Below are 16,489 nucleotides of genomic sequence, written 5' to 3'. Positions count from 1 at the left end.
TGGAAATGGACTGGTCTTTATGTATGTATAGCGAGACAAATAGAAAGTTTAGCATTATGTATGGTGAGATAAATAGGAAGTTTTAGCATTTATATTATGTACGTTTTTTTTTAGTATTAGTATTGAGTAAATATAGTTATATATATGGTTTGTTTTTTTGGAAAATTAGAATTATAATAATGATAATGGCTAGACTTTACTTTTGTGTGTGTGTTTTTTTTACTTTTGTGTGTGTGTTTTTTTTAAAGCAATTTAAAATAGTTATAAATTAAATTATTTTTTTATTTATTTAATAATAATTGAAAGCAAAACATAAAGTTAGTGATTGAGGAGATACTTGTTGCTTGTTTTTAAATATTTTTATCAAGAAAATCAAAGTGATTTAAATTGAAGTTAGTTCTTATTTCTGACATAAATGTTTAGGGTTTCCCTTCTTTTGTTCTTCATCCAACTAGGGTTTGATGGAGTGCATTTTGATGTTGGGAATGGATCATTGGTCTCCATGAAATAGCTTGGCAAGTTTGCTTGGTTGTTGACCATGATTTGTTAGTAAGTTTATTCGGTTTTTGACCATATTTCAATGTTGAATACCTCTTTGTAAAGAGCGTTGAATTTTTTATCCATTATGTTTAACTAATACAAGTTGGCATATTGTTGGGTTGCATTCTCTTCAATTACCTGAGAAATGAACACTTTGTTCATTCAATACAATTAAGTGAATCTAATGATTTTTTTTAAGTTTCTTTGGAGAAAAAAAACCATAATTTTATTCATTGAAAATGATAAAATTACATTATGTAGACACTTCAACTATGTGAGAAATGAACACTTTGTTCATCCAATACAATTGAGTGAGCCTAATGATTTTTTTTTTTCTTTGGAGATTAAAAAAACCATAATTTTATTCATTGAAAATGATAAAATTACGTTATGTAGACACACCACCTATGTGTATGCATGTAGAAGGAAAATCAGATGCATATTGCATTCAAACATATAAGCCTTTTGACTTATGAAACAATAAAAAAGAAAATACAGTAAAATACATTAAAATGCCATTGTTAAGTGAAAAATCACTAAGCTTCTCCTTTTTGTTTTTCTTTTTTTGAACTCTTTTCCAACCCTCAAGGTTGGGATCGACAATTACCAATGCCATTTATTTTTCCTCAGTCTGAAGGGGCACTTCTTTATCTAATTTTGAACTCTCAAAAGCATGTGTTCTCTTTGTGCCACTTGCCCTTGTATGTTGTGTATTTCATGCTTGGATCACTGCTAGTTTTGTGCCTTTCTCAAAGGGACTTTCAGTGTGTTGATTCTCAACTCCCTCATCTGCTTATGTGCCTTGATGATTCTATACATCCACATTTGGAGGGTTCTCCATCATTTCTTCTTCTTCTTCTTGAGGGTTTGAAAATTGCCATCCCTTTGGCTTTTGGGACTATCTCTTTTTCCTTTTTGTAACTTTTTTAGCTTGTGGACATGTATTTTGTAAATTGTTGTTTTTTATGTAGATTGGGAGGCACTCCAAGCCCTAGTGTTCAAGGGTTAGAGGTCAAAGAGCCACAAGTAGGCTTGTGGGCTTGGAACCCAAGCCTAGGGTTTTGCACCATAGATGTTTTGGCCAAAACCATGATGAGCCTTCAACATGTGATGGATGAGGATGATAACGCTCGACGAGACATTTCTAATGCAATGAGAATCATCTGATTCAAAGTTGTCATTGAGGAGTTATGAAATTTTTAAGGTTAATGATGGGTTTACAAGTGTGTATGTAGGTCATCCTAAGGTGTTTTGGCTCATGTTAGCTGGCAACCCCTCATTATGATGTTTTATAAGGCCCCTCTTATTAGTATATATAGACGGTGAGTGTGAGGCATTTTAGGCATCCATTAGTGCAAAATCTCTCCTAGAGAAAGGAGCTTTGAAATCGCAGCAAAGGAGGAGGCCTAAACAACATGAAAGGAAGGGACCTGAAGTCTGCTACAGGAGGTCGTGTGGTTAAGGCAAGTGTGGATTGTCTTTGGTCTGGAACAATGCGTAAAATAAGGGTCGAGTTTGTTGTGATGAGGGCCGAGGAGGCTCGCTGTTAGGCCGAGTTCCTAAGGAACAAAACATTGTTGTTTGGAGGGTGTTTGGGAATTGTTTGGAGAGGGTTGGTGCTACAAGAGGACTGTTGTGCTAGGCCATAGGCCTTAGCACACACTCAAGAGCTACATAAGGGCTGTCAAGGGTAGACTAGGCCCTAAAAGAGGTAGCGTGGAAAGGGAGGTGCCTTCTTAAGGTATGTCGTAGTCCTGAAAGGGTTTGTTTGATGAATGTTAGGTAGAGTTAGGGATGCAACGTGTGCTCTAACCAGAACTATCCCAACAACAAAGTCAAACATCATTACAATAGTGTTTTTGGATGGATGTTGGGTAAAAAATGTTGACCAAACTTCGATAAGTTTGATGGGTAGCTTGAGGAGGCCTTATGAGTTGTTTGAAGGAGCCCACATGGATTGTTGGGAGACCTATCAAGAAGCCAAGGTGACATCAGGCACATCAGATTGGAAGGCAAGAGGACAACAACAAGAAGTGTTGTAGATATTCCCTTGGTTGATGAGTTGATGGAGTCCTAGGAGAGGACAAGTTGTTGATGCCTACATTTGTGCAATAGCTCCTCTATTGCAGAACAAAGGGTAGAGTGATGGAGTCCATGGGTCTTCTAAGTGTGGGGATGCCCTAACTAGGTGTAGATGCTACAACGTGGACTTGGTCTCTCGTGGACTGTTGGAGGGAAGCGTGAGAGAAGACCAAGTGTGGATGTGATTGGGAACTTGTGGTCTGCTGGAGGACAGTGTGATAGTGTCCAAGTTGGAGCCCCGTGAGCAACACCCTGATGTACAAAGGTATTTGCAAGAGAGACAGTTGTTGAGCTCAAGGGTTGACGAACCAGAGGAGCAGTTGTGGAGCCTGAGACTTGTGTGTGGAGAAGTACATTTACAACAGAAGATGGGAAATCCTCCTAACCTGTGTTCATTGTGGGAGATGGACATTTTGTAGTGATAGGTGGCAACCCTTCATGCTCTATGTTGGTTTTCATTGGAGCAGTGCAAGAAGACCATAGTGGGTTGAAGTCCCTGAGTAGCTGAGGAGCAATAATGGGAAGTTGAGAGTTGTTCACAAGTCGAGCTATGAAAAACTCGACAAGAGTCTCGATGTGTTGATGCGTTGATAGGTGAACGATCAACTAGTGAGAAGATTAGATAGCCGAGATTCAATGACCAAATGGACTTGGAGCATTGATAGAGGCAGGTGCTGCAGATCGGGAGCTGAAGGACCAGGTAGGTATAGGGTACAATCGAGGGGAGCTGAGAGAGTTGACTTCATAAGCCAGATGGTCAGAGTATCTTGTTGAGGGTCGACTGGTTGTCGATGGACCAACACCAAGCCCCAGTTTTGTATCTTGTACTAGTGGATGTATGAGGGCCATTATCCCTGGTACAAGAGCCCTAAACTGTTATATTATATCATTTGGATTAATATAACGAAGTTGGGTTGAAAAATTGTAAAAAGTTGTCTATATTATGTGCATGTGTGATTTACTGCTATTTTATTCCACCGTGAAAAGTAGTTTATGGTTGAGATTCTTGGTTTGGTAACATTAATGATTTTAAGACTCTAAACTATACACAAGGTGGTGGTAAATCAACACAAATATCCCATTTGAAAACAAATACAACACCTGAATGTCATGTTTTCAAAATCTAATATTTCGGTTCACTAAGAATTTTTACGAGTCGAGTGAATGTGATAAGGTAGACCTTTGCTAAGATCTATCTCTACACAAATTCCGAAAAAGGTAAAAATGTTCCTTTTTTTATCTGTTCTATCTATATCAATGTTTAACTTTTCCAATCTATTTCAATTGCCCTCTAATACTTTATGGCCAAAAAGGAAGAGAAATATTGCGTAGTCTCACCCATTTCGGCATTTTTGAGACCACCATTGTTGTAACATTGAATTCTGGAAACCATGGACTAATGAAGAGTCTAACTTTGCCTTAAAACCATGGCCCCTCATTTAGAGCAAATTCTAGCTCTTTTTGTGTATCAAATTGTACAGTAAAGAATCCCTTGGAACACAAGTAAATATCATAGTGGGGGTCTAGGTGGTGGATACCCATTGATGAAGATCTACCAATTTGGGCAAGAACCTATCGAATCTACAAATACTAGCTCTAGATTAAAGGACATTGAAAATACCATTTACGTCTATTAGATTAACTATCATAACTAGTGTTTGTTTCATTTGTTTAATAATGTAAGGTCCTAGGATATTTTGGTTTTGATCAGATGAACTGTGTGTCTTCCCTTGCATTGCGCCCTTGAAAGAGCTCAATCCACAGGTTTTTTGGGATCAAACAACTTCCTTATATGATGTTGATCCACTAGGGCTTTTGGAACTTTGGGCTCCACCTCGCATCCTTAGATTTAAGATAATGGCAGAATCCCACACAATGCCATATTCCTTCATCATAATAGAACCATGTAGTAATTTCCCCTCATATAATAAACTTTGAGATTGAGAAGCAATACCAAGGATTTTTTGGACGCTTTGTTTAATATTTTCAACCAGACTTGAGCCCTTGGTCCAGAGAATGGGGTTTCCCCCCTGAGATTCTTGAAAAAAATCTGAAAAATATCCCTCCACCTTGAGAAGACTTTTCTAGGCCAGATCGACTATGATCTATGGGTAGAGGAATGAATAATCTTGAGAGAAAAGGACTTTCAACCAGTGGAAACCCCCACTCAACCACACATATCCCCTTCATGCCATCAACAAAGAAATACCAAATACCTGAGGGGATATGATACAAAACCTCGACCTATATCTCCCTAAATCAACAATGAGCAAAAGCTGACCAAATGTGGGGAGTGTTTACATGCCTCATACCCCATTTTCCTTCTTGATCTAGAGTCCCACATCTATGTATGGGTTTCCATTCTACCACAGTTAGAATCCAAATCCGTTCATAGTCAAAGCCATGGAAAGAGTTGAGACCAACAACCCCACTTCTCAACTCTTCGTTAATAGCAGCGACAACATTTTGCTCAACAGTCACAATGTGTTGCACAAGGCTGCAAAACAAAGAAATCTAAAACTTGCGCTCCACTCCATCTCTTCCCGTTGGTATCAAAATTCCACATAGTTTAATGATTTTTGTTTCTTTAGTCCTCTAAAATATTGAGTCAAGTACCCACTCTATAAATTCTACTTCTAGCTACTCCTTAGTAACCAACAGCCTCTACTCTTTTGTATGTTTTTCTATCCTATCCATCTCTTTTTTGGTTTCCTTAGAGAAACACTAGTGGAAACATGAGGTTACCTTCATTGCATTAGCTAAGCTCAGGTCTAGTGCATAGGGGTTTAAAAAGGGGTGTATGCATGGGAGATGCCTCTAATAGGAAGGCTTCTTGCAATAGGAATGACCCCTCTTCCTTCGAGATTCATTGAGAATGGTTATTGAAGGGTTCCAAAAGGAGGAACTAGCAATTTGACTCAATTGAGTTAGATGTTGGTGTACATAAATACACAAGGTGAAAATATCTAAAGGGAGAAGGTTGGTAAGAGAAATATACTCGAAAACCAAAGGAGGGACTAGACACCACCCAAAGTAAACCAAAGGGAGTTTTCCTTGAAAATACAAGTCTCAAACCCACAAAATTGCCTTATCTATGTTCTCATTGAGATTATGAATGATGAGTACCAACGATGACATTAGATAGATTATAATTAGACATAGAATAGGTGTGAAAGAAAAGGCTAGGAGGTAGGATGCAAAGGCCACCAAGTTAACTCCTCAGATCCCACCCCATTATTCTAGATAACACAAACTTTCCACATACTAAACACCATTCGAAAACAAAAAACACAGCAACATAGAACCAAAAATCTTAAAAACATAGAGCATGATACTAACTAGGAGTTCCATTTTCCATTTCCAATTACTAATTCATGGCTTGAATTCAAAAATTCTAGAACTATCTAGTCTAATTAGTTCCTCCATGGGATTTCTTATTGACCATTAACACTGGCTATAATCCCAAAAATCCTCTCTCTTGTCATGATATCATATCCAACCATCATTCTTGGAATCTCCTATTGGGAAACATGAGTTAACCATAAAAACTTGTATAGCCCTGCAAACTCGTATATACTCTTCATTGGATTTCATGATGACCCATGACCTTTCCCAATCATGTAGGAATAATCCTTGTCTTGACAACCCTTCTAGTAATTTTTTCATGCTTGTTGATCATGAAGCAATCATTTTTGAGCTGGTTGAACTCCATAGATTTCAAAGGAAATATAATTTATTGATTATCCAACATTACTACTCCATTTGAAATTGGATCTACTAAACCATTTTCGTTTTTGTGATGTGGAAGGGAATGATGTTGGAGACATAGTATACAGAAGTGGAAATTTTCATGAATCCGACGAAGTGACACAAATTTTGTGAAACTTTGTTTAGAATGGTACATGGGGTCTTCACTTTTTGAACTTCTGGCATAGCATGTATGCTCATGGGATATTAAGTAATACCCTTAATTTCACCAAATATTAATAAACACATCTCAAAAATCCTTTTTTTGAACCCCACCTTCCAACACATTGTTCAAATTGAAAAAGCCCCTATTTTTACTGGATACCCCATTTTATACTCCTCAATACCTATAAACATCCCTTCTCCTCACATCACCCTCCCCAACATTAATGACTATAATATTGACTTTATTTTTTACAATTTAAAAACCCCTTTTATGAATGAACATGATAAGATATTGGTCAACATGGTGAATCCCCCATGGATTGGTGCTACTAATAATTTTCATGAAATATTAGATAATTATTGATGATTCTCCCTCCATAATGAGGTTCTTGTTTTCAATATGGCATGATAAATCCAACCCTTTCACTAAGCTATCCAACTCCATTTTGATATTGGTACTTTTTCCCTCAATTGGATTCAAGTATGAAGATAACGAAGTTGGTGTCATCCCTAAAATTCCCTCCCACTTCCGTTGGTTTTAGGTTACCTTAAGCTTCCCCATTAAAACTAATCTTGATGAAACCATTCGGGTGTCTATTCTAAGATTCTAGAAAGAGATCCTTTCCAATGGAATTCCTCTTGATAGAGGAGAGAGGATTTTGCCAAATGTCCATTCTATGAAAATAATTTTCTCAACTCCCTAAGGCTTTTGGCTTTGAACTAATGGTCTCCTAGATGTTGATTTGAATGTTGTTCCAAGTGTCTTACATGCTTCAATATTCTTTTAAATTTTTCCAAAGATGAATAACTCGAGGCATATTATTTTTATTAAAAAAGGCACACACACACACACACACACAGATATGTGTGTGTGTGTGTGCATACATACATACATACATATTTTTATTTGGAAAATTCTCTTCTAAAGACAAAAGTCAATCCCCTCGATCTAGTGGTCTGATCTAGAAACAACAGGAACCAAAAAGGACAATGTTTTCCTTAGAGAGATTAGAAAATGGAGGAAAGGCCTACTTGGAGTCCAATGCAAGTCCTTCTCTTCTCTTGGCTTGTAAACTTTAGCTTTAGCTCCCATTACTATACATGGGACCTGTAAAACAATTCCAACAAGCAAGAGAACTACAAGATATACATGGAATAAACTAATATCTCTAATCAATGAGTTAAGAGGGCATTGACATACATAAGCATCAAATAGACACAAGTATAGGAAAACAAAGTTTTTTTGTATTAATGAAATGTATGAGAAGATTACAACCCTTTTACAGTCCTTGACTAAGTAGGTGTCTCCCACCAAACTTGTCCTTCCTTATCCACAAAGCAAGCCTTGAATCACAGCTCAAGGATGGTAATGGATCCTTAGGTAAAAAGAAGCAGCATCAGATCATAACTAAGAGTCTCCAAAAACCATTTGAGACTCTATGAGAGGCAGTGAATTTATAGGGTAAATAAAGTAGTTTTGGTTTTACTTATCTAGGACTTAGATCCACATATGAGGGAGGATAAACTCTAGGGATAAGAGATAAGACCTCTAGGATAGGAATTTGAGATCTCAATCAATAGTAAATGGTTAAAACCACCTTAGAAGCTTTTGGAAAGATATTTTTCGTAATTATTTTTCAATTTTCCTGAAATTCTAGAACTATCACACCTGTAGCAAAGGAAACCTACGCTAGTCAATGTAGGTATGCAAGATGCAACCATTGTATGTGGCAAAGAAGATAGGGTGCGATGGGCCCAAAAATGAGTTTTTAAGCTGATAAACCCAGAATTATTGGAATTTTTAGAGAAGTAATGCTTGAGGATTTGTAAAGGGATAATGACAAGGTGTCAAGGATGTTGATTGATCCAATTTCTAGGCCATTTGAGTGAATGTGACAAAATGACCTGTAACATATTGCCCCCTAAAGTACAAAGTCAAAAGTAGTGGCCAAGGACTAAAGTGATTTACTTTGTGACAAGTACGGATCAAGCAAGGTTGGTTGAGATCGTCATCTATTACAATACATAATCATCATGATATTATTGTTGAGGTAGGCATACCCATACTCAACTTATAATCCAATATTACACGTATAATGATCAAAGTCATGTCCAAAAATGACCAATGGTGGACCCATGCTTGGATGGCCTTCTGGACGATGATAGCCTTCATAGTTTGTGATTTGCTATGAATCTTGGGAATGTAGCCCAGATGGATGAAATTAGATCCGAGGTCTTCTACCTCATCACTCTATAGGATGAGTCTAACCATGTGAATAAATGAGTTGGAGTCGAACATGGTAGACACCATCTGATTACCAGCCAGTGATGTAATCCATTAATAGATGCGAGAGAAACCATCGATACTGGTAATATCTCTCAAGGTACTACAGTACAATCCATGAGGTGTGAATGAATGCGCTGAAGTTGAACACCACATGGAACCTCTCGGTCGAAGGCCAATGATGGAAACATGTCACTGAAAGCGAGGAAACTTGTTATTGAGGTATGCAAGTTCCAAGGCATTGAAGGGAGTTTCTAAGTCAACTTCCTGGATAATGTGTCAATGTCGGCAAGAAGAAACCCATCAAATGAGGGCCTTGATATATCCACCCACCAACGACATGAAATGGGTATCAAGTTTTGAGAAAGAATGTAATGATGCAAAGCTAGTTTAGGTGCGGAAGACATGAAATAAGGCTTAAGGTATGGTAGTAGATGTCAATTGAGGGTGTACTTTCTCTTGAACGTATTAGTGACATTGAATGGAGTTGGAAACATTGCATCAAATACCCATGATGAAGGTGTAATCAATAGAGAGGCAAGCAGATTCCCCAACCCAAAGAAGTCACAAAGATGAAGTGAGAGTGTCATATTTAAGAGTGACTCACTACCATTAATATGTATGAAGCCTTGTTTTCCCAATTAACTAACTATTTTTGGATAGTAACTCTTTATTTTTGACAATATTGAGGAGGATAACATATGTTTGATCTATAAGTTCATCCTTCAGATGAATCCTCCTGAGTATTTTTAATGAACCCTGAGAAGGAGTGGTTCAATCTCGTCATGTTTAACGAGTCCATCATTGTTTAATAGTTTTATGAGCGCAACGAAGGTGTAACTCGACTCCTTTTTCATGTTTAGAGAGTTTGAAAAAGAGGCAAAAAGAAAACTCCAAGAGGTTCCTTTTTGTAAATTTAGTCTTGTGAGTCTGAAAATGAATAGAACGATACTCAGGATAACCTTTTTGTCATGTTTGACTAAAGTATTCCTTTTTTATAAATAGTCCATTCCAGTCTCGAAAAGGCTTAAAATTATAATGCGTATGTATTTTCATTTACTTTAACGAGTTCGAAAATACAAGTGATTGACAAACTTTTCATGTTTTGGGAGTTTGAAAAGAGCTGAAAGAGGACTCTAGGTGGTTCCTTTTTTATACATTTAACGAGCCCGAAAAAGTGATAAAAATATACTCATTGATCAAAATGACTTGTATTTTACTTATAATCTGCATCAAATCCTTCAATTATCTTTTAAACCTACTCAAAACACCATGCAAAGATAAAAAATACACGATACATGGTAAAAATTAGGTCAAATTATAAAAAATATTAAAATATATTAAAATAATGCCCAATTTGAATGTAAAAAGTGAAAAAGTAGTTCATTTTTTACCATTTTCATTTTTACCATTGCAAGTGAGCTCTGAGTGTGTTTTTACCTTCAAGCTTCAACAGCTGATTGTGGCCAATCCAGTGGACCTTTTTCAATACCGCCAGTTCTAGGTAAGAGATCTATCTTTTCTCTTCATTTTCATGGTTTTCATTTCTCATTTCATGCATTTTTAGGAGATTTTTTTGAGTTTTTAGGTTTAAAAATGCACCCTCAGCCCATCACACCCTCCCTATATTGTGAGGTGTGATGGGTAAGTAAGAATAAGACTAGGAAAGGTGATCTAGTGCACTCACCAGTGGGGGTGATTGTGATGGGTCACTCTATCCAAGAAAAAGACAATATGATGGGTGCAGAGGGTTTTCAAAAAATTGGTTTTTAAGTGATTTTTCTCCCAGTTTTTTTTAAATGGTTGAACTTATGTGTGTTTTCATGTCATGTTGTAGACATTCACTGGAGAGAAATGGACTTTACCTGGAGACAAAGATAGCATGAGGCTCAAGACATGGTTGTTGACAATGACCCAATAATAGTTCAAGCTTTGAGAAACTGAGGGCTTCTCAAAATTTTCATGATTCCAAGCATGACGGCCCAGTTAGAGATGATACTCAAAGTATTTGGTCAGATGTTGGGATGTACAGGGATAATAATTCAAGTTTGGAGTACACACTGTCACGATAAATGTGCAGGACATCTACTTCGTAACAGATTTTTCATGGAGAGGAGCTCCCATTTCACTTTTTGGTTTCAAGAGAGGTGGGGAGACAATGAAGGATTACATTACTTCTCATTATCAACCTCGTGCTAAAATAACCAAGGATAGGAAGCTTGAGATAAAGGATGTGGTACACCTTCCTCTCAAGAGTAGTTTGTTCACTATCACTTGGTTGGCTAGCAATGCTGCTTTTCATTTAGCCACCAAGACCTAGATGCAATACACCTTAGAGTGCTTGGAGACAACACTATTTAACTGCTATGAAGGGGTTCTAGCCAACCTAAAAGAGTATATCAATCAGGAAAAGATAAGATGATTGAAGACCTTTGGGTATGGTTCTATCATAATATCCTTTTCCTTGGAGAGGATACCATTACTTTGTTCTCAACAAATATCTTGTGAGTTTCTGGCACCTAGAGTATCTCACATGAGGCAATGGGTAGATCTGATGTCTCATCATGATGACACACCTACGATGAGTCTTACCCCTACCTTCTTTAGATGGATGTGAAATCAGCTGATCATGATCGAGGACTACCCATATGCTGGAGTTGATTTCCACAAAGACTTGGAGCTTGTCTTATCTGAAGGCGAGAAATGGGGTGGTGCAGGTAAACAAAGTCATTTTGAATATTTTTGGTGTTTTGGATTTTACAATTTTTTTTATTTTTTATATATTAGATACCGTCTATTGATTTTTTACATTTAGATATTGGATTTGTGTGACCAATAGGTATGTTTCTTATTCATTTCCGAGCACAACCACATCTTGTTCAAGATGAGGCTGTAGGGATAAAGGAGGATATGGGTGAACTTGACACTGTAAAGATATTGGGTTTGAGAATCATCTTAAGGGTTTGATCCACAATGTACCAGACATAGGGATTAATGAGGTCCTTATCTGTATGCAATGATACACTATAGGGTGCCATGGCATATCAGTTGTCTACTCTACAAGGTTTCTCGGGCGATTGTATGTTATTAAGAGCATCATAGGGATTAGTCACCTAGATGGCTTTTGAGCCATATTTTGTCTACATGTAATTTGATATTATAGGCCGTGTGGCCTGTTTTACTACTCAACACCCCCAGCCCCCATTATATTTAAAGAAAAAACTAATAAATAATGGGGACGTGTTGTACTACGAAACAACCCCCCCATTTATAAATAACAATAGCTAAGGTTAGGGCTATAAATGGGGACCCTTTTAAATTTTTAGGCTTAGGATAATAATACCTTACTCTAAGAAAATACCTAGCAAAACCTTGCAAAACAAACTAAGGATGAAATCCACATCGCAAATCGCACTTTTCTGCATGACTATGTTAAAACACCTTCAGAAAATTGCAATATGAGATTAAGTCTCCCATTGCGATAACATCACCTTGTCATTCCGCAATTGCATTTCGCACTTCGTGTAGTTCGGAAGAAACTTAACCATGACATTAGAACGACTGTTAGCGATTTACGAAATGCGATATTGCGATATTTGCAATCGCATTTTGCTTGATGCATTAGGTAGCGCTATACTGTATCCCTTTAAAAACCGCGATACATGCTTAAGAGCGGTAAAACGTGTGGAATAATTACATTTTAAATACCAAAACAAACTAGTTGACAGGTTAATAAATATTTATTGGCCTGAGGAAGGATAATCTATTGCCAGGCGATGGGTAGTTATAATCGAGTATCTCATTAAACCTTTCTCATGATCCAAATTCATTTCAGAGAATCTTTCAGTCTTAATTATCAAATATCATCTGCGATAATATATCTTGTCTATTTCAGGCAAGCCACAAAAGACATGTCACTAAGAAAGGTGATGCAAAAATAAAGCAAACAGACCATTGTTGAATATGAATTTACAAAGATGGCTCCTATCTTCGCTGGTATAGTTTGTGATGCTGCTGGAGGCACAACAGCTTGGGAAGTAATTTACAATAGGCTGGAGGATGAGCGTCCTAAAATCACTATTACGAGAGAAACAATTGACTCAACAAGACCTTCAAGACTTCAATGAAGAGATGCTTCTTGTTCTTTCCTTCATAGGATAGGAGCAAGAGCTAAAATCCTCCCCTATATAGATATGGTTAGGTGGGTGATTGAAAACCTTATCATTGAAGATAGGAAGTTCAAGAATTCAAGGATGGAGCTCATAGGGTCGTTCGGAGTAGAGGACTTGAAGAAAATGTACCACATACCTGACCCGTAGGATATCTATGACAACACATTTGTGGCCAATTTCGCAAAGAAGAACCCAAACCCATTCAAGCTAATTCAGGGTTCGAGAGTGTTGGACAACAAATTCAAATATGACAAATCATGTATGTATGATATAGCCTTTTTGGAAAACCCCTACAACTATGCAGCAACCATGTTATGTAGATTGTATGTGATACTCAAAAATACTAAATTTTCAATAGAATGGATTCCTCTGATTGATGCCTGTGTTAATTCCCATATTATGAATTGGCCTTCCATCCTATCTGACAACCTAGCCACCACCATTACCGAATATCGACAAAAGAAAGCCTCCTCTTCAGATAACCTCCCTCCCTTCTATTTTAGTGCATATATTATGGATGCTATTTATTTTCGCACGACATTTCCAACCATGGGTTGGAAATGGACATTACAAGATCCTTACCCAATCCATCTCAGTCATAAGAAAATATGGGAATCACATTATATACCTCACTTCTATAAGACATTTCATGCTGTTGTGTTGCCCCTACATCAAATAATTTTCAATAAGAAAGCCCCTAGGTTTTCCCAAGAAGCTACAATAGACCTGATTACTATCGGCAAATATTTCATTGAAGAATGGTTCACCTACATTAGGTTTCTTGGTAGCACCGCTGATCCACACATCCTTCCTTTATATGTTTCTAATAAGTTATTAGCAAGAGAGATTGCCTACTAGATTGTGGGAAGGGGCCTAACTAAAGTTCTCAAAGACGGAAAGAAATAATTATGGCCCATTTCCCCTATCAAATGCACTTCTTTTGCTTTAGGCAATTTTGTTCATGCTACTAAGGAATCAACACCTCAGGCTTCATACATTGCTTAAGAGGCAATTTTATCCAAACAATGTGGCATATAATGTCACTACTAGAATAAAGCTCAAGCCATAGAGTCATGAAGACAATTATTTTGAGGATTTGTTACAGTCGGTTGTATCCTTCGAATGGGAAAAGGTGAATCTGAAACCTAAAGATTTTCAAATATTTCAAGAATTCAGAGATGAGAGGCTCCGGGTGATCCCATTGAATCTATTAAAGCCCGAGGATAAGTCTACACCAAGTGTCACTGTTGATAGTGGAGGTCCTAGCTCTCAAGTAGGCTCTCAGGTGAACACTGAGAAGACACCAGACACAGGGAAACCATAAGACGTAGACAACACAACTGAGTCCAGCAGGAAGTCAGCTGAGAAACAAGTGATGGGCACCTCGACTACGGAGATCACTACAGAGGCCAAAGGTAATAGTTTGTGATGAAGAATCACAAAGCCATATAACCATATGCACAACAAATTAACATACAAAAATTAAACTGGCGGAAAAGGTAGAGAGCCATCATGTGGTCTCTCATGCTCATGTAATTCACATTATTCAAATGATTTAATAATACACTTAAATACATGAGTGAGTGGTCTTAATATAGTGCGTCTATCTTAGACTCACTTGGTTGAGACAATTTCTCAACTTACACACTAATTTAGGAGAGCTATTTTGAGAAAATCTCTCATCCAAACTAGACTCCTTAGTTTGAGGAATTCTCATGATTTTATTTATTTAACTTAATAATTGGATTTATTATTGATTTTTAAGAGAGTGAGGCTAACATTTCCCACCTCAATGATAAATCCAAAATGAACAAGGAACCATCTTTCAATTTCTCAAGTTGATCCTCAAAAAACATTTTCCCGAAAAACCATTAAAGCTGGATGTTAAAGAAACTACAATATGAAGATACCATGAGTCAGCTACATGACTGATTCATCTCTGAATGTCACTTGACAACTCCATCATGTGCCAAGCCACAAAAGGATCCAACTGTCCTTTGCTTGAAAACAACATCCGGTGTCCACTGACATAATTTGATGAACACCCACTAGTGTATTTGCTGATGATGATCACCCACTGGCTGATGAAGATGCCCGCTGGCTGATTCACTGATGTTGCTGAGAATTTCAGTCTGACAACCACTGTCAATTTCATTGACATTTTCCCCCCTTTGTCAACTAAAAGGAGAGACAATCATCTGCATTTGATAGATGAACTCCCCCCCTTCAGGTGTAGGGGTGTTTCATTGGTGTACTCCTCCATTCAACTGCACGAGAGTACCATCTTCATTTTTACTGTTGGTTGCAATATGTGTGAGTGAATTCGATTGTAAAACTTATACAATCTTTGGACTATGGATGACCATTCCCAGGGATCAATCCATGAATATTTAATCTTCAATCTACCTGATTGTGTTTGTTTGTTGCATTGTGTTGATGACTGATTTGACTTGCCACGATGGTGACAAGGATGGAGATCAAAACACTGATCTTCCAAATGACCGTTTCTTTGAAAATGAAGGCATTTTGGTTTGACTGTAACTTCAGTTTGCACGCGTGTTTGTTTGTCTGCAACTTTCTCATGGCTTGTTGATTTTATTTGATCAAGAAACCCTGCGCTGATGAACTTGACCGACTTAGAATAGTGGGGGATATGCAAGTTGTTTTCATCTTTGTCATATCCTAATCCTCGTTGATTTTTGTTACTTTGAAGTTCTTCCCATGGCTTGATGATTGGTTTGGAAGAAAGTTGAACTGGATCAGGGACCACTTCGACACTTGAAGTTGGTTGGATTAGTGACTTGGAATCAACATCTTTATCTTCATCGGTGCAGATGAAAGACTTGGAAACCTCACTCTTATATTGTAACTCATCTCTTTGAAGTTGCGACTCCAGTTGAAGGAACTAAATTGTTTCATGTGCTTGTTGTAGAATCATTGAAATATTAACGAGAGCTGCTTCGGTGATTTGTACCATGTCTTCAACAGTTGAGAGGATCAAATTGTTAAGAATCTTTAACAACTGAATGCTTTTTTCCATGTGAACTTGTTGGAATTCACACTCGTTTGCTTTTAATACTTGTTGGATGCTCGCTTGATGTTTGGTTGATTGTTGCATGCTCGCTTGAACTTGTTTTAACAATTGATTGGTTGAACTCACACTTGCTTGCTTTCATGCTCGCTTGATGCTTACTTCAATCAGTTTTAGGCTCACTTGATGTTTGTGAGATTTGCACTTGCTTGACCTCACACTCTTGATTGATCAAAGAAGGGTGTCGAATACTATCGAAAATGCACCCAAGAGAAATTCTTACAATGATTTGAATGACTCAGTGAAAAGACAATGGATGCACTTGGTTTAATTGATTCCTTATCAATTCAAAACATGGGTGTCGGTTTCAACCGAGAATTCACCCTCACAATTCAGTGAAAAGATGTGTATTTGCAAGTGATACAAAAAGTGTTGATGATGTTTAGGTCCTCTTGGCTTGAAATAATG

The sequence above is a fragment of the Pinus tabuliformis genome, chromosome 3_1 (assembly GCF_031772625.1).
Source record: "Pinus tabuliformis cultivar Carrire ecotype Pingquan chromosome 3_1, CPIR1, whole genome shotgun sequence".
In the NCBI taxonomy this organism is placed as follows: domain Eukaryota; kingdom Viridiplantae; phylum Streptophyta; class Pinopsida; order Pinales; family Pinaceae; genus Pinus; species Pinus tabuliformis.
This window is presented reverse-complemented; position numbering follows the sequence as displayed.